The sequence below is a fragment of the Papio anubis genome, chromosome 6, assembly GCF_008728515.1.
Source record: "Papio anubis isolate 15944 chromosome 6, Panubis1.0, whole genome shotgun sequence".
NCBI classification, from domain to species: domain Eukaryota; kingdom Metazoa; phylum Chordata; class Mammalia; order Primates; family Cercopithecidae; genus Papio; species Papio anubis.
The window spans coordinates 39,858,086-39,882,948 of NC_044981.1; the positions used below are offsets into that span (position 1 = coordinate 39,858,086).

General features: G+C 48.6%; 1 long non-coding RNA gene across 6 annotated transcripts in view; it reads right to left on the reverse strand.

Moving 5' to 3' along the window:
• Positions 1-939: 939 nt before the first annotated feature.
• Positions 940-24,863, reverse strand: part of LOC103883678 — a 29,086-nt gene continuing 5,162 nt past the window's right edge. For 2 of the 6 annotated variants that reach the window (XR_646001.4, XR_645995.4), the window contains exons 3-6: positions 15,915-16,110; positions 3,005-3,108; positions 2,287-2,338; positions 940-1,147 (exon numbers count right to left, since the gene is read on the reverse strand). This is a non-coding gene — a long non-coding RNA (uncharacterized LOC103883678). Of the gene's footprint in view, positions 1,148-2,286; positions 2,339-3,004; positions 3,109-15,914; positions 16,111-22,708; positions 23,813-24,863 lie in introns of all 6 variants that reach the window. The other 4 variants (XR_645999.4, XR_646002.4, XR_002521551.2 and 1 more) reach the window with 3 other exon arrangements.

Consider the following 24,863-nt stretch of genomic DNA (forward strand, 5'->3'; position numbering starts at 1 on the left):
GTAGAATCTGGGGGTCCCTGAGCGCCCCGCCCCACCCGCGTCCTCAGGGACGGCCAGGGCCGGGCCGCGCGTCCTAGGCACCCGGAGCGAGCTGCGAAGCCAGACGGGACGGCGGGAGCCAGCTGGGCCAGCGCGGGGGCCGGGGAAGTTCAAGGCCCGGGCACTGCGCAGCGCCGAGGGGGATGACCCGCCGTCTCCGGGGCGCCAGCGCCGGCTGGTTGCTCAACCTGCGGGATTAGTCACTCGGTGGGACCCGCGGGACCGTCGGAAAAACGCGAAGGGAGCGCTAACGCGCAGGGGGAGGGAAGGAGAGGACGAAGAGAGACGGGGGAGGGCAGAGGAAGGCTCGGCTGCCAGGCCGAGGTCGGGTGAATCCGCAGCTGGGCGGACCCAAGCGGAGGTGCCGGATGGACACCCCGCGGGGCTCTGGGGCGCGCTTTTAGCGAGGCACCGCCGCCAGCTTTGTGCCAGAAAGTGGGGGTTGTCGGCTCAGGCTTGAATCCAAGAAAGGCTCCGGGTGGAACTCCGGGACACCCTGGGTCCTTACTCTGCCTTCAGGCGTTGGCCACTGTTGGGACTTCCTGGGCCCCAAGGGACTTTAATGATCTCACCGTCCCTCCTACTCTAGTCCACGCCAAAACCACTGTGAGATGGAGGGACGCTGGGGGAATAGAGGGGAGAGAGAGAGGCCGAGGGATGGAGTTGTGGAGGTGGGGTAGGAAGCGCCGGGCAGAGCTCCTGCTGCTGTCAACACTGAGGCCTAACCCGTGGAGGGCACCCACCATTTGGGTGGGAAGAAGCGAGTTATGGATGCGGGGGAAGACAGAGACCCCGCACCCCCAACTTCCCACTCATTTACTAGCCCCCATCCTCAGATAGTCAAGTAAGAGCCTCCCTCCTGCCCCTCCCCCACAGAAAAAACACAAAAGCCACCAAACGGTCGCTGGAAGGACACTCTTCTGAAGCAGGGCAGAGTTTCTTCATTTTGATTAAACATCCACAAATTTCCAAGTTAGTGAACCTCTTCTCAGTTGGAGCTTTGTCCTTGGCTTGCTGGTTGATTGACTGATTGACTGCTTGATCGGTTGCCTAATGAGTCTCTTTGGTCTCTCCTAGGGCTCAGACGTCTGTCGTAAGAATGACCAGCCTGCATTGCGGATAAAGGAGGAGCTGTAGCCTCAAGAGAGACACTAGGGTGGGACTAGGTGGAGGTGCTGGGTGCCAGATGGGGGATAGGGCTCTGCTCCTTGCCCAGGGCTCAGCCTGGCCCAGAAGGCTTGGGGTCACGTCTGGATTGTGCCTGGGGCTACCTTTGCCTTGTTGGTTGTCCACAGAGCCCAAACACCCAGACCCAGAACTCCTGAGACCCTGACCTAAGTTTGATGGGGATGCAAAGGCCACTTGGCACCTGGAAGGTCAGATGGGGAGTACAGAGAAAAAGTGGGAAGCAGGGGGTGGGGTGAGGAGGCAGGGAGTTGGGAGGAGGTGGGGAGGAGGGAGTTGGTGAATAGAGATGAGGGGGAGGGGAAGAGGTAGGGGAAGCAGGAAGCCTGGACCAGGCTATAGCTCCCCTAGTTAAGACTAGCAGGGAGAATCCCTGCCTCCCACCCCACTAAGTGGGACAGTGCATCCCTCACAGAGAATCCCAGCTCCTAGGAGGCTGCTTTCATCGTTTAGATGTTCCCTTTCTCTCTTAACAAATGTGCACTCAGGGACCTTCCTAGGGAGGGACCCTGGGACCCCTTCCTTTACCATTTCATTTACAATAAAATGTGAACTGGTAAGAGCCTGCCAAACTGCCCTGGGCCCCACCTCTCCATCTCAGTCTCATTTCCCTCTACACCTCTTCACCCGGCTCCAGACACATCCTTGACCTTCTTTCTTTTCCCCATCTACAATTAAGCTCCAGGAGGGCCAGCCTAGGCTGTCAGGTTCACCGGCTACTCTGCAGTGCCTAGAATGGTGCTGGCCCATAGTAACCACCCAGGAAACATTTTCTGACTAAATGAGTGTCTTATTGTTCTCTTTCTGCGAGTCCGCCCTCCACCCCAACAGGGCTTGGCAAAAACAGAAGCCCCTCACCACATGGCCCTCTTATATCCTGCTTTAGCTTTTCCTTCTGTTTATAAAGCTTCCTTCTCTGCAGAGGCAGGAGTTGAGTGTTTTGCGGGGAGGGTCTCATACAGAAGTCACAAATTATCCTACAGCAAAAACCAACAGTCCACTTGGAATCTCCAACCCAAACGGCTAAGATGGTGGGTTCAGCCAGGAAGTGCAGGGGCTCACCTGGCCACTAAGTGCCCTATCCCATCCCATCGAAGTCCGTGCCAGTGAATTCCTAGGAAATAGAGGAGGAAAAAGCAATTAGAGGAAGCAGCTTTTCAGAATGGACAGCAGGGTTAGCCCCCTCAGATGAGATGAATGGGGTGATAGGGGCCCTGCCTGGAGGAATTTGGTTGGGAGGAGTCTGAGAGTGGAGGAGGGGTGGAGGGGTCCGCCTCTCCGCGTGAACAGCCCAGGCCTCCGCTGGCCTGTTTGTTTTTGTCTGTTTGTTGGATGGGGCGGGGAAGATAAGGATGTGGAAACAACCTTAAAATAACCTCCACAATTCCCTAGGCGCTGTCAGGACTAGGCGCTTGGGTCTGTCTTAGGTCTTGCAGACTTGTATTGTGGCTGTGGGGGATGGGGTTGTGAGCCGATTCTGGCGTGTTTGTGTGTGTGTGTGTGTCTGTCTGTCTGTCTGTCTCTCTGTCTGCATGGATACACTACTCTTGCCCTGATCCTTCTCCCCTACTTGCTCCCCTGTGTGCTCTGGGTGAGCTGGCGTTGATTTCAGTCCCCTCAGCTGACACTAGCAGGAATAAATAATCTGGTGACTTGAGTTAGGAGGCAGGGCCTCAAGGAGACATGGCAACTGCATAAATCCTAAAGATGTGGGGCTCAGGTGGGCCCCGTAGAGCACTGGAGTCACTCCCTAGGAGTTATGACTCCTTAATTCACTTACCTTCTTCTCCTCCTTTACCCCTGGCCAGTTGTATCAGCTGCAGAAGGCTTAATCCTGGACCCCCTACCTCTGTGCCCTGGGGAAGGGTGGGCACTGGGCCTTACCTGCAGAGTGGGATGGAGGCAGTGTGATCCCAAGACTCTTTTTCTCAGCCCCCATCTCTCCTGCCTGCCTCTCCTGGACTCCCATCCTGGTGCCTCCCCACCCAAGTAGGCATTCATGGCCAAGCCATAAAAACAGGTTTCTGGCCAGGCACCTTGGTGCACACCTGTAACCCCAGCACTTTGGGAGGCCAAGGCGGGAGGATCACTTGAGCTCAGGAGTTTGAGACCAGTCTGGACAACATAGCGAAACCCCATCTCTACAAATAATACAAAAAATTAGGCAGGCATGGTGGTGTATGCCTGTACTCCCACTATTGGGAGGCGGAGGTTGGAGGATCACCTGAGCCTGGGAGGTTGAGAAGGCTGCAGTGAGTCATGTTTGTGCCACTGCACTCCAGCCTGGGCAACAAAGTGAGACCGTGTCTCAAAAAACAAAATAGGTTTCTGTCTCACCTATGATGACCCCAGCATCTACTCCTTCACACTGTTTAGGGGAATAAGAACCCAGGCATAGGAATCCACAGGCAGGCTCAAGTTAATCCACCCCTCCATATCTGGGCCTATGTCCCAGGGACCTAGATAAAAGTGCAGGGTAAGGAACATTTGTCTTAAAATCTACTCCCTCCCCTTTTGTGTTTTTTGAGATGGGGGCGTCTCACTCTGTCGCCCAAGCTAGAATGCAGTGGCTCAATCATGATCGAGCCTCCATGGCTCACGTGATCTCCCTGCTTCAGCCTCCTGAGTACCTGGGACTATGGGAACATACTGCCACGCCCGGCTAATTTTAAGATTTCTTTGTAGAAATGGGATCTTGCTATGTTGCTCAGGCTGGTCTCAAACTCCTTGATTCAAGCGATTCTCCCGCCTCCACCTCCAAAAGTGCTGGGATTACAGGTGTGAGCCACTGTGCCCAGCCCCACCCCGCTTCATTGCCCTTCTCTGGCTCTTGCTCAACCTGGTTTTGAGTCCCCACTCTGCCACCAGCCTCGCTCTGCAAGCCTGACCTTGAGCAAAACCTTCCCTTCTGCCTGTTGCCTGTAGCATCACCCAGCCAAGGTCTTTAGCTCTTGGTCGAGTGGTAGCATCTCCCTAAAGGAGTGTCTGAGTTTTAAGAGGGACTTTTTAACCCCCATGTTTTAGTCATTAGGTAGATGTGTGAGTGTGGGGGGACTTTCTGAAGAGGGACTTTCTAATGGATGCCCCCTTGCCCACTCAGAAGGCTCCTTTAAGCAACAGAGATGCCCCTTAACTTTCAGAAGGATGTTAGTCTGTGCCATCATCACCCCAAACGCAAAATAGTTGGTGTTGGAATTTTTAGATGTTTCTGAACTCAGGGAGACTGGGCCCCAAACTGTCAAATATAAAATAATTTTCCAGTCAAACTTTAAAAGAGTATATTATTCATTCCTTTAGACATTAAACATTCATCGAGCACCTGCTGTATGCAAAGCACTGGGCACCCACACTAAGATGAAAACCAAGATAAGTAAGACGCCATGTAGATTCTAGCTGCCTGGTTGAGAGGTTACAGTCAGAAAGTACTTATAGCCATTCGGTGAGATACAGATAGAGATAGGAAAGGAAATGGGGTGAGCACAGGGAAGGGATAAGTATAGGGTCAGGGCTGCCACCCTTCTTTTCCCCATGACCCCATGGGGCAAATACATCCTGTCTCTTGCTGGGTGGGTGATGTTCACTGCCCCTTTCTCCATTCCAACTGGAACTTCTAGACTGAGCCTGAAGCTAGACTTGCAGATCACAATTTTAAGAAAGTTGGATGTTCTGCAACAGCTTACACAGGAGCTATCATTGATTCGTCTTTTCGTTCACCCAATCATTTATTCATTCATTCATTCAACAAGTATTTCCCAAGCACCATTTCCATCCTCAACAAAAGACTCCTAAACCATAGACCAGATGAAATACATCACTATTCAATTGGAAAGATTCAGCTGATTACGATCCTGGTCAGAGTGTGCTCAGCATCCCATCAGAGACACGGACCTGTAGGGCTGCAGGAGCTCAGCAGAGGGAGCTGGCGCCACAGTGGGGGGCATCAAGGAAAACTTCCTAGGGGAAGTGGAACTTCAGTTACCTTTCGAAGGATAGGTATGACTGATATAGACTGAGTAAAGGGGGAAAAGCTTTGGCTTTCAATAAGAAGAAGGATAGGAAGGGAAAACCGCACGTTAAGTTAGGCAAGTGGGAGTGAGAGGGAATGCTGCATTTTGTGGGATGCTGAATGGACTGGTTTGACTGGAATTGAGTTGTTGAAATGGGGCTGGAGAGGTAGGTGGATAGAGACCTGCTTGGAGATGACGATGACCTTGAGGCTGTATTAGTCAGTTCTTACCACAGTAGTGCCGCTTAGCAAATCACATGAATACTATCATGGCTTACAACAAGCCTTTGTCTTCTCACTCACGGACTTTGGGTTGGGCTCCAGACTGCTCCACATTCTCCTTGAGCCAGTATGGCAATCACATGAACTCAAGAGATAAGAGACCAAGCCAAAGAGCACAGACATTTTTAATCCTGTATTCTGGTCGAATCCATTGATTGACGTGGCATTGGCCAAAGCAAGTCTACCATGACGAAGCCTACCACCAGTGTGGTGGGGAGGTAGAGTCACATGACAAAGGGAGTGATGGTATAGGACGTAGAAACTAAGAGTGAATAACTGGGACAAATGATCCATTGGAAAGTTCCACAAAACTTCCTAAGCAATTGGGTGGTATGAACCGCACCCTATGGTTGCTGATAGGGTTGTTGGATTCTTGTTTCTAAAGCCCTTTCACAGACAAAATCCCATTTTCATCCTCCCAACAGTCCTCTGAAGGAGGTGTTGTGATCCCATTTTTCAGATGAAGAAAGGGGAATCAGAAAAGCAGTGTGGCTCACCCAAGTGACATAGCTGGAAGGAGATGGAGCTGAGATTTGAACCGGGATCCTTAAGCTCCAAGCCCAGAGCTCCTTGCTCTCCCCTGCAGCTGCTTCAGAAAGATAGATCTGCTGTTGTGTGCAGGATGTGGGAGAGCCATGGGAGCTTGCTGCAGATGGCTGACAGCTGAGAGATGAAACAGCAGTCCCGGTCCTGCACAGAGGCCCAAGCTAGGCTGACGGCAGAGGAAGGGGAGACAGAGGTCTAAGTCTTTTGTTTTTTGCATTTGCTTCCTTTATTGATGTGTAGTTTGTCTAAAGTAAAATGCACAGATCTGAACAGATCTAACAGACAGTTAGATGAGTTTTGTCAAATGTGTCTGCGTTATCAATACCCAGATGAATGTAGGGAACATTTCCATAATCCCAGAAAGGTTCCCTTGTGTCCCTTCCCGGTCAGTCCTCCTTCCTCCAGGCAACCATTTTTTGGACCCCTTATCACCACAGGTTAGTTTTGCATCTTTGGATATAAATGGAGTCACACAATATGTTCTCTTTTGTGTCTGGCATATTTCACTCAGAGAGTCTTCGGGTTCATTCATATCATTGCATGTAGCAGTAATCAGGTTTTTTTAATTGTAATACGTATTCCACTGTATGATGTATCACAATATTCAATCCATTTTCCTATTGGTGGACATTTGACATTGTTTCTAGTTTCTTGGCTTTACTGACGTTGCTGCTATGAATGTTCTTGTACAAGTCTTTTTCTGGACCTATGTTCTCATTTCTCTTTGGGTATGTCCCTAGGAGTAGAATTGCTGGGTCATAGGTTAGGTGTGTATTCAACTTTACTAGCAACTGCCTAACAGTCTTCTTTTCTTTCTTCTTCTTTTTTTTTTTTTTTTCTTTTTTATACCAGGTCTGTCTGTGTCATCCATGCTGGAACATAGTGGTGCAATTATAGCTCACTGCAGCCTCAAACTCCTAGGCTCACATGATCTTCCTTTCTCAGCCTCCTGAGTAGCTGGGACTACAAGCATTAGTCACAATGCCTGGCTAATTTTTTTATTTTTTTGTAGAGATGGAGTCTTGGTATGTTGCCCAGGCTGCTGCCAAACAGTTTTCTAACATGATTTTACTATCTTACACATAGCCAGCAATGGAAGAGAGTTCCAGTTCCTCCCTCTTCTTGCCAACATTTGGTAGGATCAGTCTTTTTGGTTTTAGCCATGCTAGTGAGTATGAGAAGATATCTTATTGCTGAAAAGTTCATTTTCAACCCAGTTTTCCTCTCTCCTGCTCTGGTCTATATCTCAGGAGGCTGCCCTGGTAGGCTGCTTTTACCAGCTCCTGTTATCAACTGACTGCTACCCAGGTTTAGCCTCCTTTAGTAGGAGGCTCTGGCAGGAGATTGGAGGGAAGGAGCAAGATAAAAGTCAGGGTAGGGTGGGTGTGGTGGTTCACGCCTGTAACTCCAGCACTTTGGGAGGTCGAGGTGAGCAGATTACTTGAGGTCAGGAGTTCAAGACCAGCTTGGCCAACACACCAAAACCCCATCTCTACTAAAAATACAAAAATTAGCCAGCATGGTGGCACACGCCTGTAATCCCACTACTCAGGAGGCTGAGGCAGGAGAATTGCTTGAACCGGAGAGGTGAAGGTTGCAGTGAGCCTAGATCCTGCCACTGCACTCCAGCTTGGGGGACAGACGAGACTCTGTCTCAAAAAACATCCTCAAGACACTACCTCAGGTAGTGTCTGCAGCCACATATCCTCCATGGCTCCAGCTCTTGGTCCACAGGCACACCACGGTTGCAGCTTCCACTGGGTGACCCTCATCCTTGGGTTCCCCAAACACTGCTCCTTCTTTTATCTCTCTAGCCTAGGAGTGGTAGTGGCTTCCACTAAATTTCTTCACCGGTACCTCTGCGGCTTCTCAGCTCTTCCAGTCCTGCCTCTGGGATCTTGTATTTGCTGCTCCTGTTACTAAGACTGCTCTTCCTCCAGTTATCTGCAGGGCTCTTTGGGTCTTTGCACAAACATTACCTTCTCAGTGATGCCTCCCTGCCCGGACCACCCAACTGAAAATTAACCACCCAGCACTAGTTATTTCTCTTTCTTGTTTTATTTTTCTCCATAGCAGCTATCATCCTTTTTCATACTTTCCTTTCTACATTGTACTTGTTTATACAGGCGTCCTGCATTTTATTGTGCTTCACTTTATGGTGCTTCACAGATACTGCATTTTTTACAAATTGAAGGTCCATGGCAACCCTGCGTTAAGCAAGTCTATTGGTGCCACTTTCCCAACAGTATGTGCACAGTTCATGTCTGTGTGTTACACTTTAGTAATTCTTGAAATATTTCAAACATTTTCATTTTGAGGTCAGGAGTTTGAGACCAACCTGGCCAACACGGCGAAACCCCGTCTCTACTAAAAATACAAAAATTAGCTGGGCGTGGGGGTGCGTGCCTGTAATCCCAGCTATTCCAGAGGCTGAGGCAGGAGAACCACTTAGAACCCGTGAACCAAGGCGGAGGTTGCAGTGAGCCAAGATCGCGCCATTGCACTCCAGCCTGGGTGACAGAACTAGATTCAGTTAAAAACAAAAAAGAGAGAGAGAGAGAGTCTTGCTATGTTGCCCAGGCTGGATTCAAACTCCTGGGCTCAAGCGATGCTTCCACCTCAGCCTCTCAAGTAGCTGGGATTTACAGGTGTCTGCCACGGCAGTGGGCTTTCAAATTTTATTATTATTATTGTATCTATTATAGTGATTTGTGATCAGCAATCTTTGATGCTGCTACTATAATTGCCTGGGGTACAATGTGTATTCTGACCACTCCACTCACTGCCCATTTCCCCATCTCTGTGTTCCTCTCCTAGGGCCTCCCTATTCCCTGAGACAAAATAACATCGAAATCAAGCCAATTAATAGCCCTCCATTAGCCCATACGCATTCAAATGAAAGGAAGAGTCGCACATTTCTCACTTTAAATCAAAAGCTAGAAGTGATTAAACTTAGTGAAGAAGACACGTTGAAAGGCAAGATAAGCCAAAAGCTAGGCCTCTTACGCCAAGCAGTTAGCCAAGTTGTGAATGCAAAGGCAAAGTTCTTGGAAGAAATTAAAAGTGCTACTCCAGTGAACATACCAATAATAAGAAAGTGAGGTCGGGTGCGGTGGCTCACGCCTGTAATCTCAGCACTTTGGGAGGCTGAGGCGGGTAGATCACGAAGTCAGGCATTGGATACCAGCTTGGCCAGCATAGTGAAACCCTGTCTCTACTAAAAATACAAAAAACTTAGCCAGGCATGGTGGCACACACCTGTAATCACAGCTACTCAGGAGGCTGAGGCAGGAGAATCGCTTGAACCTGGGAGGTGGAGGTTGCAGTGAGCCAAGATTGCGCCACTGCACTCCAGCCTGGGCAACAGTGTGAAACTCCATCTCAAAAAAAAAAAAAAGAAAGAAAGAAAGAAAAGAAAGTTAAAAATAAAGAAAGTGAAATAGCCTTATTGCTGATCTGGAGAAAGTTTGAATGGTCTGGATGGAAGATCAAACCAGCCACAACGTTCCCTTAAGCCAAAGCCTAACCCAGAGCAAGAGCCCAACTCTTTAATTCTGTGAAGGCTGAGAGAGGTGAGGAAGCTGCAGAAGAAAAATCTGAAGCTAGCAGAGATGGGTTCATGAGATTTAAGGAAAAAAGCCATCTCCATAACACAGAAGTGCAAGGTGAAGCAGCAAGTGCTGATGGAGAGGCTGTACCGAGTTATCCAGAAGAGCTGGCTAACATCACTGATGAAGGTGGCTACACTAAACAACAGATTTTCTTTCTTGTTTTTTTTTTGAGATGGAGTCTCGCTGTGTAGCCCAGGCTGGAGTGCAGTGACGCGATCTCAGCTCACTGAAAGCTCCGCTTCCCAGCTTCTCGCCATTCTCCTGCCTCAGCCTCCCAAGCAGCCGGGACTACAGGCGCCCGCCACCACACCTGGCTAATTTTTTTTTTTTTGTATTTTTTAGTAGAGACAGGGTTTCACCATGTGCGTGATCCACCCGCCTCAGCCTCCCAAAGTGCTGGGATTACAGGTGTGAGCCACTGCGCCCGGCCAACAACAGATTTTCAGTGTAAATGAAACAGCCTTCTATTAGAAGAAGATGACATCTAGGACTTTCACAGCTGGAGAGAAGAAGTCAACGACTGGCTTCAAAGCCTCAAAGGACAGGATGACTCTCTTGTTAGGGGTTAATGACTTTAAGTTGAAGCCAATGCTCAATTACTATTCTGCAAATCCTGGGGCCCTTAAGAATTATGCTAAATCTACTCTATGTTCTATAAGTGGAACTACAGATCCTGGATGATAGCACATCTGTTTACAGCATAGTTTACTGAATTTTTTGAGCCCGCTATTGAGACCTACTGCTCAGAAGAAAAGATTCCTTTCAAAATATTTCTGGTCACTGACAATGCGCCTAGCCACCCAAAAGCCCTGATGGAGGTGTACAAGGCGATGGATGTTGTTTTTGTGCCTGCTAACTCAATGACCATTCTGCAGCCCAAGGACCAAGGAATAATTTTGACTTTCAAGTCTTATTATTTAAGTCTTATTTTGTAAGGACATACATTTTGTGAAGACACACATTTTGTGATCCACCTGCCTCGGCCTCCCAAAGTGCTGGGGTTACAGGCATGAGGAAAAAAATAATAATAATAAGACATATATTTTGTAAGGCTATCACTGCTATAGATTGTGATTTCTCTGATGGATCTGGGCAAAGTGAATTGAAAACCTCCTCGAAAAGATTCACCATTCTAGATGCCATTAAGAACGTTCATGATCATGAGAGGAGGTCAAAATATCAACATTAACAGAAGTTTGGAAGAAGTCAATTCCAACTCTCATGAATGACTTTGAGGGGTTCAAGACTTCAGTGAGGAAGTAGTTGCAGATGTGGTGGAAATAGCAAGAGAACGAGAATCAGAAGTGAAGCCTAAAGATGTGACTAAATTGTAGCAATCTCATGATAAAATTTTAGTGTGTAAGGAATTGCTTTTATGGATGAGCAAAGGAAGTGGTTTCTTGAGAATCTACTCTGGTGAAGATGCTGTGAGCACGGTTTAAATGACAACAAAGAATTTAGAATATTACATAAACTTAGTTGATAAAGCAGCAGCAAAATTTGAGGATTCATTCTAATTTTGAAAGAAGTTCTACTGTGGTAAAATGGTATCAACAGCATTGCACACTAGAGAAATATTTTATGAAAGGAAGAGTCCATCGATGAGGCAAACTTCATTGTCTTATTTTAAGACATTGTCACAGCCACCCCAACCTTCAGCAGCCGCCACCCTGATCAGTCAGCAGCCATCAACGCTAAAGCAAGACCATCCACCGGCAAAAAAATTACAACTCACTGAAGGCTCAGATGATCATTAACATTTTTAATAATATTTTAAAATTAAAGCAGCTACATTTTTTAGACATAATGCTATTGCACACTCAATAGACTACAGTACAGTGTATACATAATTTCTATATGCACTAGGAAACTAAAAAATTCATGTGACTTGCTTTATTGCAATATTTGCTTTACTCTGGTGGCCTGGAACTGAGCCTGCAACATCTTCGAGGTATGCCTGTATTCTAATTGCCTCTTTACCCCGACCAGAATGTTAGGTTCGTGAGGGTGGGATTTATTGTCCGTTTTGTTCATTCTTGTATCATCAGTGACCACTGGCCAATACAGAGTAGGCAACTGAACATTTGTTGAGTGAATAAATATGGGCAGAGTATGACAGCAGGCAGTCCCAAGGTTCTGAATTGGAACTCTTGAGTTAGGACTCCACAGGCATCTTTAAGTCCCGTCACAGGAGTTCAGTGGGTGAAAGAGTCCCAGCTGAAAGATGGAGAAGGTGTTTCATCCCTCTGTCCCTGTTTTTCTCATCTGCCAGGCCACTTCCCTGGAAGAGGTGGGCCAAGCACACTTCAGGACCTCCCATGTTGAGCTCAGCTCTGGCCCCTACTCAGAGGCCCAGAGGGCTGCTCTTGAATTCAGCTGTCAAAGGACACATTTGGACACAAAAGCCCTTCTTGATTAAAGTAGGGCTTTCATTGGGAGTGGATGGGGTCAGAGGTCAAGATGGTGCCAAGCTGTATTTTTTAAATGAATCTTGACCCCTACCTCACGGCATATACAAAAATCAACTCCAGATGGATTGTAGATCCAAATGGAAACAATACGACAATAAAGTTTCTAGAAGAAACATAGGATATGTTCATGACTTTAAGGTAGGCTAAGTATTCTTAAAAAGAGAACACAAAAAGCACTTAGCCATGAAGGATAAATTGATACATTGGCCAACATTACAATTAAGAAGTTATGCTCATCAAAAGACACTTTGAAGGGAGTGAAAAGACAAGCTGCAGGATGAGAAAATATATATGTAAAATATATATTCACCAAAAGATGCATATCCAGGAGATAGATAGAGATGAAAATATAGATATATAGATATAGATAGAACTCTTGAAAATCAATGAGAAAAAGAAAACCAGTCCAGCACAGTGCCTCATGCCTGTAATTCCAGCACTTTGGGAAGCCAAGGAAGGAGGATCACTTGAGGCCAGGAGTTTGAGGCTGCAATGAGTTATGATTGCACCACTGCACTCCAGACAGAGAAAGATCCTATCTCTAACCAACCAATGAACAAATCAATAATAATAAGTGTTTTTTTAAAAAAACAAGAAAAAACAGTAAAAAATTGAATGAAATTCACAAAAAGGGCATTCAAATATCTAATACACAAAAGAAAATGGATTTCATTTCATTAGTCATTAGAGAAATACAAAAATTAAACTCACAATGCAATACCACCATTCATCCAGCAAAGTGGTTAAAATAATAAGACAGAGAATACCAAGTGTTGATGAGGATGTGGAGCAATTGGAACTCTGATTTATTGCTGGTGAGAGTATACATTGGTTCAGCAACTATTGAGAACTGTATGGCATTACCTACTAAAACTGAACATATGCATACTTTATGACCCAGAAATTCTATTTATCAGCAAATATTCATAGCAGCACTATATATAACAGCAAAAATTGGGAAAAGCTCAACAGTAGAATGTAGAACTAGACTGAGGTAAATTCACACAGTAGAACACTAGAAAGTAATGATAAAGAAGGTACTATTTCTCCATGCAACAATGTAAGTGAATCTTACAAACATAATATTAAGCAAAAGAAGCCAGACACAAAAAGCTTACATATTGGGAAACCAGGTGGGTAGTGTGTGCCTGTAATCCCATCTATTAGGGAGGCTGAGGCAGGAGGATCACAAGCCCAGGAGTTCAAGACAAGCCTGGGCAGCATAGTGAGACCCCGTCTCTTAAAAAACAAAAATAAAAATAAAAACTTATTTTAAGTTTTAAAAAGTTTACATACTATATAATTCCATTTATATGAAGTTCAAAAACAGGCAAAATAAATCTATTGTATTAGAAACTAGTATAGGCCAGGAGTGGTGGCTCATGCCTGTAATCCCAACATTTTGGGAGGCCAAGGTGGGAGGATCCCTTGAGCCCAGGAGTTTGAGACCAACCTGGGCAACACAAGGAGACCCTGTCTCTATTAAAAATGAAAATAAAAGAAAAGAAAACAAAATAAAGAAGTTAATATAATGGTTACTTTGGGGGAGGAGTGGGTGGACAGGTACCGGCAGAAGACGTGATGTAATATTCCAAGGTGCTAATCAATGTTCTGTTTCTTCATCTGAATGTTGCTTACATGGGTGTGTTCACTTTGTGAAAATTCATCAAGCTATGCACTTATGATTTATGTTCATGTCTATATGTCTATTCTACATCAATAAGAATACTATTTTCAAAAGAAGTTTTAAAAATATTTAAAACTATTTTAAAATTAGGCTTGGAGGCAAACTGGAGCAATAGAAGCAAGTGACTCGGAGTGGGCAGATGGCCCAGGGTAGAGAGACTGGGGGGTGGACTTCTGAGCTTGTCTCTCCTGTAAAGCCTGGTCCTTTCTCCTCTGGCATTGCAGCTTCCCTTTGGGTCCTGGGACTGAGGTGCCAGCACCTCTAGGGCAAACACAAGGAGGGCAGGCAAGGAACCAGGCATGAAGGCAGAAGCCTGGAACGAAGCACCAGCTCTGCCACTGACCCCAAACTCACATGACCTCTCTGAGCCTCAGTAAAATAAAGGGAGACTGCACTGGTTGGTTGCAGGGCTATTGCTCCAACAGCAGAGACAGAGGAGCCACACTAGCTGGTGAGGGCTGTACAAACAGGGCTGAAGGAGAGTCACAGCACGTGAGCATTTACTCAACAGCATCCAAGCAGCAGAAAACCAGAGAGACACTATTAAACCCGGAGGTAAGAGTGTGCACCCAGTGAGCTGGGTATGGGGACATCATTTGACGTATATCTGCCCTTCACTGTCATTCCAACAAGACTTGGACATGATTCTCAGTTTCAACAAGCCAGTCCTCTATACAAAGCCAGAGGCTTTGTCTGGTCTTAGCAGCAGACATCCCCAATCTATTCCAGGATGAAGAAAACACTGGCAAGGCGGGGAACCACAAAAGTAGGACAGCAGAAGCTTCCAGAAAACCTCCGAGTAGGTGCAGTTTGTTCTCCACATAGCTGCGTCCCGCCTCCCTGTCCCCCTCCCCACCCCAACACTGCCTGGTCTGCAAAATCAGCATCCTTTCCTGCCCTCCAGCCTGGAGTGCCCTTTGTCACCTCCTTCCAGTGAACCTGAGCACTCATTTCCCCCAGATCACCTTCCCAGGCTTGGTCCCCTCCATCCGCAGTTAGGGGCACTGTTCTGCCTCCCCCTCAACCCCTGAGCTTATCTCCATCATAGCTTTTCTCCCTGACTGCCATGGTGTGTTTCCCTCTCTAGACAGGGGTTTCTGGGGAACAGGTTCTGTATCTTATTCACCTTTATGTCTTTGGCACACAGGAAGTGATCAGTAAATATTTCCTGAAGAATGGAAGGGAGGAACATTCCCCTAACTAGAGTCAAATTGTAAGTGATCTGCTAAACTCATTCAAATGAAGATGAAAAGCTATCAAATTCCAGGGATAGTTAAATAAGGGATAAATACATTCACCTAAAGGACTGATAGTGACATTGATCAGAGACTGATGAGGGGAAATATATTTCAGTGGGATCCTTCACAGTGATGCTGCATTATCTGTGCAGGAGACCAGTCCTGCACATCTGTCATCATATCTTCAACACCATCGCCAATGGCAGACCAGACACAGTGACAGGTGTGCTGTCTTGTTTAATCCTGAGAATGCCCCTATGAGGTGGCTACTTTCATCATCCTCATTTTACAGATAAGGAAGCTGAAGCACAGAAAGGTTAAGTAACTTGTCCAGGACCACTGCCTAGCAGAGCAGGAACTCGAACTCGGCTGGCCGACTCCCAAGCCCATGTGCGAATCATGCAGCTCAGTGCCTTCCTATGACCCTTCAGAACCGTGATCTGCAGGGTGACTTAGAAAATCAAGGTCCCGCCTGCTTAGAGGCTTGGAGTTGAAGGTGAACTCACCCAAGATAACAGCAAAACATATACAAAGGCTGAGGGAGGCAGGAGAGGGCAAGCAGCAGCCGTGGGTGGGTGTGCGTGCGGACGCGCCCATGTACCCATGTATGCACACATGTGTGCGTATGTGCCAGTGCTTACATTTGCATGCCAGGAGGTGGATGGGGTGTGTGTGCATGCATGTATGCAGGAGTATATGAGCAAGTGCATGTGTGTGCTGGGGCCAAGCGGAGGGTTTTGACAATTAGGAGAAGGTAATCGGTGTCGACACATAGTAAATATTTGTAGAATTGAATTGAAATGCTAAAGAGAGCACTTTACAAATGTGAGGTGTTGTTATTACTATTACCTCCAAATCACAGGCCTTAGGAAAAGAGAAGAGAGAGTTGGTAACAGTTAGTTGGCCTCTTTTCACCCGCAGAGAAAGAAAGAGTTGGTGACTGTTGGCCTCTTTTCACCTGCAGGCTGCATTGCACGGACCTCTTTATATGGTCTCTCTCTGGATCACTTTCCCCCTGAGCTGGCTGAAGCAGGGCTCTTGTAACCTGTAAGGATGGCAGTGACAGTAACAGAAGGAACTAACATGCAAGGAGCCCACCATATGGGCTGGTTCTGTGCTAAGTGCTCTGCATGCCTGTTGTTCATTACAAAGCCACCAATGCGGTGGGGACCTTTGATATTCCCCATGTGCAGAGGGGGAAAATGAGGCCCAGAAGACCTCCTAGAGGACCAGGCTCTGCTTTTTCCACCACACTCTCCTGAGTCCTCCTGCACAATGCTAGCACATAGCAGGTTCATAGGTGGTCAGGGCCATGCAATGGACTGAAAAGTGCAAAGCAATACTCTCTAGAGCCAGTCAGCCCTGAGCAGGGCACTTCATCTCCCTATACCTCTATTTCCTCTGGTAAAAGTGGGGGTGAATAATTGCCATGTCAGAGGGTTGCCGTCATGAGAGAATGTCTGTAAAATGCCCAGTCCATTGTGAGTGCCCGAATACGTTAGCCATTACTATAAATGTGCTGCAGTTTTACTTGAACATGATATTCCCTCCTTCTCTCACAAAGTAATGAAATTAGACTCAGAGAGTTGGTGCAAGTTAAGGGATTATCCAGTCCAACTCTCTCAGATAGCAGCTAAAAAAAATGTGAAGCCCAAAGATCAGGCCTCATCAGTGGCAGAGCCTGGGTTGAACACAGATTTTCTTCTCCCAGAGAGGGCCTCTCTACCTGCCCGCACTGCCTCTGATGGGGCCTTGGCTGCTCTCGTAGAGCCGGCCCGAAGGTGCAGAAGGGCTCGGGAGAAGTGGGGAAGGCACCAACTCAAAGCTCCAGTCTCTAGATGTGGGTGGCATTAAGGCCTGGGGGGAGAGCAGCTGACAACACCTCCCACTGTAAACACCTGCCAAGGAGGCCAGAGAATGGGGCCCTCCTGAGGGGGCACCATCTGGCCAGGGATCATGGGAGACAGCATGACTCCTTACGGCCCAGAGTCCCTCAGCGCTCCCAGGCTCATGGAGAAGAGCTCCTTCTTCTCCGGGCTCCCCTGTGCCCACTCCAGTGATGGCCAGTCCTACAGTCTTCAAAAATGTGACAGCCAACCCATGAGGACACAGAGACAGCTCCTGGGCCCTGGGCTGGCCCCAAACCTCTCCCCTGCCCCTGCAGCCTCTCCAAGGCCTTGGCCCCTCCTCGGTCTCCCTCTGGCTGCCACGAAACCAGGAGCCCACAAAACACCCACGTCAACCTGCCTCCTCCCTGGAGGCCAAAGGCCTTAAAATTTAATAGTCTCTCAAATGCTGTAACGCCAGAGGGGGCTTTTATGGACTCAACAGGGATAATATTATGAAGGGCGTTAGCCGCCTAAAGTGGGCTGCTCACGGTGGGGGGCCCGCCCCAGCCCCTCCTACACACTTCAGGGGCCTCCAAGGGGCCCCTCCATCATAAGGGCCAAGTCCCTCAGCAGCGGCTCCGCTGCCTGTGACAAGCTTATTACAGAATAGTCCGCTGCAAACAGGAACCTGATGGGAGGCTGGGACCCCGCTGGCCTTGGCTGGATTGGAGCAGAGGAGTTGGAAAGGAGGGCGGTCCAGGGGAAATATCTTGGTGACTAATGAGCGGGCAATTGAAAGCTGTAGTGTGTCGGTGGGGAGCAGATGGGGAAGGAGGGGAATTCCTGCAGCCTGGCCTCAGAGGTTGTGGCGGGGGCTGGGAGGGAGAAAGTGGGAGGAGGAGGGACAGACGAAGGGAGTAGTGTGGGGTCAGCAGGTGGGGGAGGAGAGGGAGGGAGAGAGGCCTGGCCTGGCTGTCACCCACAGATGGACACGGTTTCTGGGGCCCAGGTCCAGGGGACTCTGGCGCAGCAGGAGCAGGGACCAGGTGGTGGGCTGAGGGCAAGGCCACTGGGGTTTTCTGGGTCACTCGGCTTGTTTTCTTCTCCTTTTCTGAGGTCTGTAGTTTTCTGCTGTTCCCCTTCTGCCACTTCCTTTCCTTTCTTGCCCTCTTGGTATCTCCTTGCTCATTCTTGCCTGCTTTCTTCCTTCTCTTCCTCCAGGTTCCCCTTCCCCAACCCCCTTTCCCTGTTTTCCTCCAGCTTGGTGTGTCCTGGGACACCAGAAATAGGCATTCTGCCCAGTCTTCAGTAGGTGTGAGTGACCCCAAAATAAACAAAATACTAAACAACACTAAATAAAAGACCCTGGCCGATTTGCTAAAAAACACACGTCTCCACTTATCCTAGACACACAAGCGTACATGCACAAAGGCACACACATACCCTGGACATATGCACACACATTCGCACTTGCCCACACTTCTATGTGCAAACACAGGCACGCTCACACACACACATATTTTCTTCATTACCTCCTCTAATACTGTCTTTTTTCCATCTTGAGTTCAATGTTGTTTTTTGTCTCTTTTCGACCCTCCCCCTCCACTTCCCGTCAATTTATTCCAGCTGTGAAAACCTTTTTCCCATCTCCTCTGTCACCCCAGCAGATAGGTGAGTGGCAGGCAGAGGAGTCCACTCCGCAGCCACCGTTCGTAATCGATCCCAGATGTTGCGCTGGCCCCCAGCCCAGCCCCAGGCAGGGCTCCTGCGCCCGCTCCTACATCTGGGTGTGAAAGGCGAGCTGCAGCCAGGCCTGGGTCTCTGTGGGATCAGGAGCCCGGGCTCAGTGGACACTGGTGGAGAGGGCTGGGTCCAGGTGCTGCAGGAGAGAGGAGGCTGGGGTGCAGAGGATAAGGATGTGGGAGTCCTTGGAGGGAGGCCTAGAGGCATCCAACAGATTGTCTGGGTTATTAGACCAGACTGAAAGGGACCAGGGCAGCCCAGAGCTGAGATGCTGAGAGACAGGCCTTCCCTTAGCCCCTTGTCAGCCATTTTATAAAATTATTTTTATAGAGATGCGGTCTTCCTCTGTTGCCCGGACTGGTCTCAAACTCCTAAGTTCAAGTGATCCTCCCATTTCAGCCTCCCAAAGTGCTGGGACTGTAGGTATGAGCCACCATGACCAGCCTCCCATTTTATTTTCTTGGGAAAAAAAGGTTTCCTGCTGCTGTTTATAAATATATGTATTTGGTAAAACACAAAAAGCCAATTATACCACTCTAGAATTCTCCACATGTACCACTAATGGCAATGAAACCAGCTAACAGTTATTGAGTCTTTTAGGTACTTTCTGAGTCATTGTACGTCAATGCATTCTGTCAAGTAATTTTCACAACAATATTATGAGATGAGGACTAGAGTTGTCACCATTTTACAGATGCAACCACAGAGGTCTAGAGCATCTATTTGTCCCATCTAAAAATGGTGGTACTAGGATTTGAGCCCAGATAATCTGACTCCACTGATGACCACATTAGGCTCTCAGTTTCGGAAGACTTTAAAATCTGGAAAGGTCAGAGCTTGAAGGAACCTGGTTCAAACCTTTTCTTTTCTAAAGGAGGAATCGAAGACCAGAGGGAAGTAACTTGCCCAAGGACACGCAACAAGCTGGACCCACAGCAGGACTGAATCCTAGGGCTCTTGGTTCCTGTTCAGAGCCCTTCACAGCACCACACTTCTGCCTCTGGTTCCCACAACCTTGACCAAGAGCTGGGCTTCCTGGGGGAGCTGTCTTTTGCAGGGCTTGGAACAAGATGAGAATCACAGACTAGCACACAGGCAGGAGGAAGTGCTTGTATTGTATTGTATTGTATTGTACTGTATTGTATTGTATTGTATTGTATTGTATTGTATTGTACTGTATTTTTTTGAGATGGAGTTTCACTCTTGCCCAGCCTGGAGTGCAGTGGCACCATCTCAGCTCACTGCAATCTCCACTTCCCAGGTTCAAGTCATTCTCCTGCCTTAGCCTCCTGAGTAGCTGGGATTGCAGGCGTGTGCCACCATGCCTAGCTAACTTTTGTATTTTTAGTAGAGACAGCGTTTCATCATGTTGGTCAGGCTGGTCTTGAACTTCTGACCTCATGATCCGCCCACCTTTGCCTCCCAAAGTGCTGGGATTACAGGTGTGAGCCACCGTGCCCGGCCACGAAGTGCTTTTAATGATGAGACTTCTATTCAAAGACCAGTGTGTGGGGAAGGCTATGCCACAGTGGGGCTGGCAGACAGCATGGACTGCATCTCTACTGAGTGCCCAGCCCTGGAATCCCAAAGGGGATAAACTCTGTCCTCAAGGAACAAACTAACAAAAAAGTGAAAAACAGCACAGGGGAATAGTGGGCGTCATGGGGGTGGGGGTGGGGTGGGCATAGTATGAGCATCTGAGGTAAGAGTGTCAGCAGAGGGAATAGTGAGTGCAAAGGCCCTGAGACAGGAGTGTGCTTAGCCTGCTAATGTGTCCAGGGAACCTATGGCAGGGGAGAGAAACATAGGAGGCATGTTAGAGAAGGTAGGTGCAGATGATGTGGGACCCTACGGCTGTTGTAAGAGCCTGGCTCTTCCTCCCACTGCAATGGGGAAGTGGAGGTGGGGGTGCAGTTTAAGCAGAAGACTGGCACCATCCGAATTCTACAGCATCTTCCTGCCACTCCGTGGAAAGAGTACCCCATGGGGGAAGGGGATGCAGGAAAACCAGGAAGGAGGGCACCACAGTCCTCCCAAGGAGAGGGGGTGAAGACAGGAACCAGGGGCCCACCATAGAGGGGGTGAGAAGTGATCAGATTCTGGACGTATTTTGAAAGTAGAGCCAACAAGATGGTTTGAGAGTTGCGTGTGGGGTATGGGAGAAAGAGAACAGTCAAGTATGACTCCGGTTTTAAGACTACAGAAGGCACAGGCTTGGGGACAGACCAGGTTCATCTGAACATCGAACCCGCTGAATTTGAGGGGGGAGTTATCAGTGCCTGATGAGTGATACTACAGGAACAATCCGGGAGACTGATCCGGTGTCTGTTTAAAATTATAGGGTTTTGCTCATCATTAATTTTTTGTTGCATTGTTTGATTTATTAAAATATTATATTAACATACGATTTATCTTGGTTACTGAAGTTTTGTTTCGCCTCCCTTTAAATTTTGCACCCGAGTTGCAGTCCTGCCTGCTGCAGACAACCATGTGGAATGCGGGGGTTGGGCTGACCTCCCGATTCCTGGCCACTCCCTGTCCACCACGGGCCAGTGGTCTTCTGATCAGATCCGTGACAGGGAGGGGAGCTGAAGAGTGGTCACAGCCAGGAGGTGCTGGACAAGAAGCAGGGTCTGTGTGGATGTGTGGCTGGCTGACCTAGAAGCAGCCAGAAGGGTGTGAGCCCATCAGCCCGCCTCGCCCCACCCGGCCCCGTGATGGATGGCATCTGTCTTCTGCTTTATTAAACTCACGCCGTGGTTCAGCCCTGGATTTGCAAACGGCTTAATAAGCATTTGGAAGGGATCGGGGGAGGGAGGCCGGGATTTCAGGGGGTTACCAAGACCCAGACAGGAAACAGCTTTCACCCTGAGTGGGCCTCAGGAGGGAGTCAGGTGTCCGGGTGGGCGAATAGGGGGAGTATTTGGTTTCACAGAAGGCACTTGGAGCCCCAAAGAAGAAGGGGGTACAGGTCTTTGGTGCCACGCCTCCCCCAGCACTGTTGTTACCACACACTGGGGGTTCACAGCACCTAGAGGGATGTTCTGGGCATTGCAGAGGGCAAGGGAGTGCAAGGACTGGCCAAGATCGGGGAGGAAGGATGGAGTCAGGGGAGAAGAGGCCACTCCTGTGTCTAGGAGTTCCCAACTGCAGAGGACACAGGGTTACACAAAACAGACACCAATCCCACCAGCCAGCCCCCAGCACTCTCTCCCACCTCTGAATTGCTACAGACCCCATGGCATGTGCCATTGGTCTGGAACCTTCTCTGCAGCCCCTGGCATTGGCACAAAATGTGGGTACCGGGTGCCCCTTCTATCTTGAATGAGGTTTGAAGCTCCCAGCAGTCAGGAAAGATGGGCACACTGAAGTCATCTCTCCACACAGGCAACTTGGGCCCTGCTTACTCAGGGCCGTGCGGGAGCCAGTTCACATGGGCTCACCAGAGCAGACTGCAGGCATCTTTTCCCAACTCCTGGCCCAGCGAATGCCACGTTAGTAGCTTGAAGTTGGCCATGATGGGAGTATTTACAGCATGGAAATTGGCAAATGCCTTTTTTTCCTCCTGAAGAGCCAGCTGTTGAACATTTACCAGCACACCACTGCCTCACCTGCTCTTCCACCCTTAAGAACTGCAAGCCCCTTCAGGTATATAAAAATCCACTTTTCCTCCCCAAAAGGCTGGGGAGCTCCTTCTGAATGGTGAAGACTGGGACTGTCTGTCTCTTATTAATAAGGGTAGTAGCCAGTGTGAGAGGCAGTAGTGAGTAAGCTTCAACTGTCCACATTCAAATCATAGCTCCACCATTTAACAGTTTGTGATTTACATTGTTCTTTAGTCTGTGATTGGAGGGATTGTTCTGAAATTTAAAAGAAATAATTCCTCAAAGATGCTTTGGAACAGGGTCTGCAAACGTAAGTAGCCAATAGATGTTCATCCTTACTGAGTCTCTGACAGTGCTAAATACTTTATTGTAATTTGAGTCTTACAGCCACCCATATGCAAGATACTTATGTTATTCCCATTTTATAGATAGGGAAAGTGGGATTAACATGTGTTAGGTCCCTTACCTGAAGTCACATAGTGGCAGAGCTGAGATTTGAACCCAGGAGTGTCTGGGTCTAACAGCCCAGCTCCCTCATGCCAGTGGTCCATGCCATTGGATCTCTCCACCAAGAGGATAGTGTTGGAAGTCATAATGATAGCGGAAGTGGCCTTTGGTATTCCTCCTCTCCATCTGGCCACCAGCAGAAGTGATGAAACTTCTTTCTATATGGCCCCCAAAAGAACCCTGTTCCCCAACACATCCCCTCCACACATGCCCATCAGACAGTCCCTTTAGAGGCTGGGACTGTCTTATCAGGGAAATCCACATTTCCTGTGGGCATTTTCTACTCACCTCTTGTCTAATACACTACCTTTGTCTCCGGGTCAGTCTCCCAGTCTGGAGACTGGGAGACTCCCAATCTCTTTCCTTCTCTCACCCCAAGCTCCATATAGCCACCCCTAGTCCTCCAAAGCTATGCAAATGCCCACTCTAGGGCGGCCTGATTCCTCAGGGTCCAAGGCCAGGGTCAGCAGGGGCAGACTCAGGAAGGTCAAGGCCTCAGCAGCCTTCTTACAACTTTCCTCCTGGGTCTCCTTTTTTTCCCCTGCCTCTTGCCAATTTCACTTTCTCACTCCCTTCTTCTTCCGTTTCCTTTCTTCTCATCCTATTTGTCTCTTTGGTGTCTCCTTCTTTATGTCTTATGTCCCCTCAACTCTCTCTCTGCCTTTGTCTCTTTCTGGGTCAGTCTGTTTGGTGGCAAGAGTGCATGTATGTGTGTTTCTCTGTCCCTTTGTTCTTTGTGGATGTCTGTGTGTCTGTCTGTCTCTCCGCGTGTGTCTCTCCCTGCTTATTCCAACATCCTGAAGAGTGTGTGCGTGTGTGCCTCTGTGTGTGTGTGTGTGTGTGTGTGTGTGTCCCCGTATCTAAGAATCTAACTCTACCTCGATGCCTCCCTGCTCTGTGTCTGTTTGTCTGCTGCTGACTCTGTGCGTCTGTCTTCGTGGCTGTCTCTCAGGGTCTCTCTCCGGCAGCATTCGTTCATCAGGGCTGCACTCCGGAGGCTCCCGGAGGAGACCCCCACTCACCCCTCCCAAAGTTCACTGCCTTGTCAAACGGAGCTAATCTCCTGCGGGAGGAAAAAGCCTCATTCAAACTGGGCGGGGGGAGGCAGAGGGGGAAGGGGAGGTCTCCTTGGCTGCAGCCTGAAAACACCCCGGCCCATAATACCCCTTTTGTTCTAGGCTGGTGGGAGGGGGTGGGCGGTGGAATGAAAGAAGGGGGATATTAAAGGAGCAGGTGAAAGACATGTGTCTTCAGCAGCCATAGATAAGCGCTTACCCCCTTCTCATCTGACTGAGGCCTATTATCTTCCCGCCACAGTCATTACTATTAATATTAAACACCCCCAATCCCGCTTGAAAACAACCTGAAGGGGCTGCTTCTGTCTCTAGCCAGTTCCAAGGGGAAGCTGCTGCCCTGACACCTCCCCCCACAGTACTTGACCACCAACCCAGTTTCCCCAGACCCAAAGTCTCCTTGAACTTCCCCGTGACCTTCAGCCCCCAAAGTCCCCCTCCACTTTCCCCCCAAGCCCCACCCTGAATCCTCTCTGATCACCAAGCCTTTCTGCCTCTAGTGGATTCCCCATTTCAGCTTTATTCCTAAGGATTTCTCTATACCCCAGCTCTCTTCTCTCCACCCCTCCGTATAACCTGAAATGGAAGACAGAAGCACATAGATGTTTGGTTCCCTGGCTTTGACATCTAACAGAAGTGGACTCGCATTCTGATGCTGCCACATTCAGGCCGGGTGACCATGGTCAATTTCCTTAACCTTTTTGGGCCTCAGGGTCTCACCTCTAAAATGGGGGCAGGGCACTGCCAGGCGCAATAGCTTACGCCTGTAATCCCAGCACTTTGGGAGGCCTAGGAGGGTGGATCATCTGAGGTCAGGAGTTCAAGACCAGCCTGGCCAACATGGTGAAACCTCGTCTCTACTAACTACACAAAAATTAGCTGGGCGTAGTGGTGTATGCTTGTAATCCCAGCTACTCCGGAGGCAGAAGTAGGAGCATCGCTTGAACCTGGGAAGCAGAGGTTGCAGTGAGCCGAGATCGTGCCACTGCACTCCAGCCTGGGTGACGGAGAGAGACTCCATCTTAAAAAAATAAATAAATG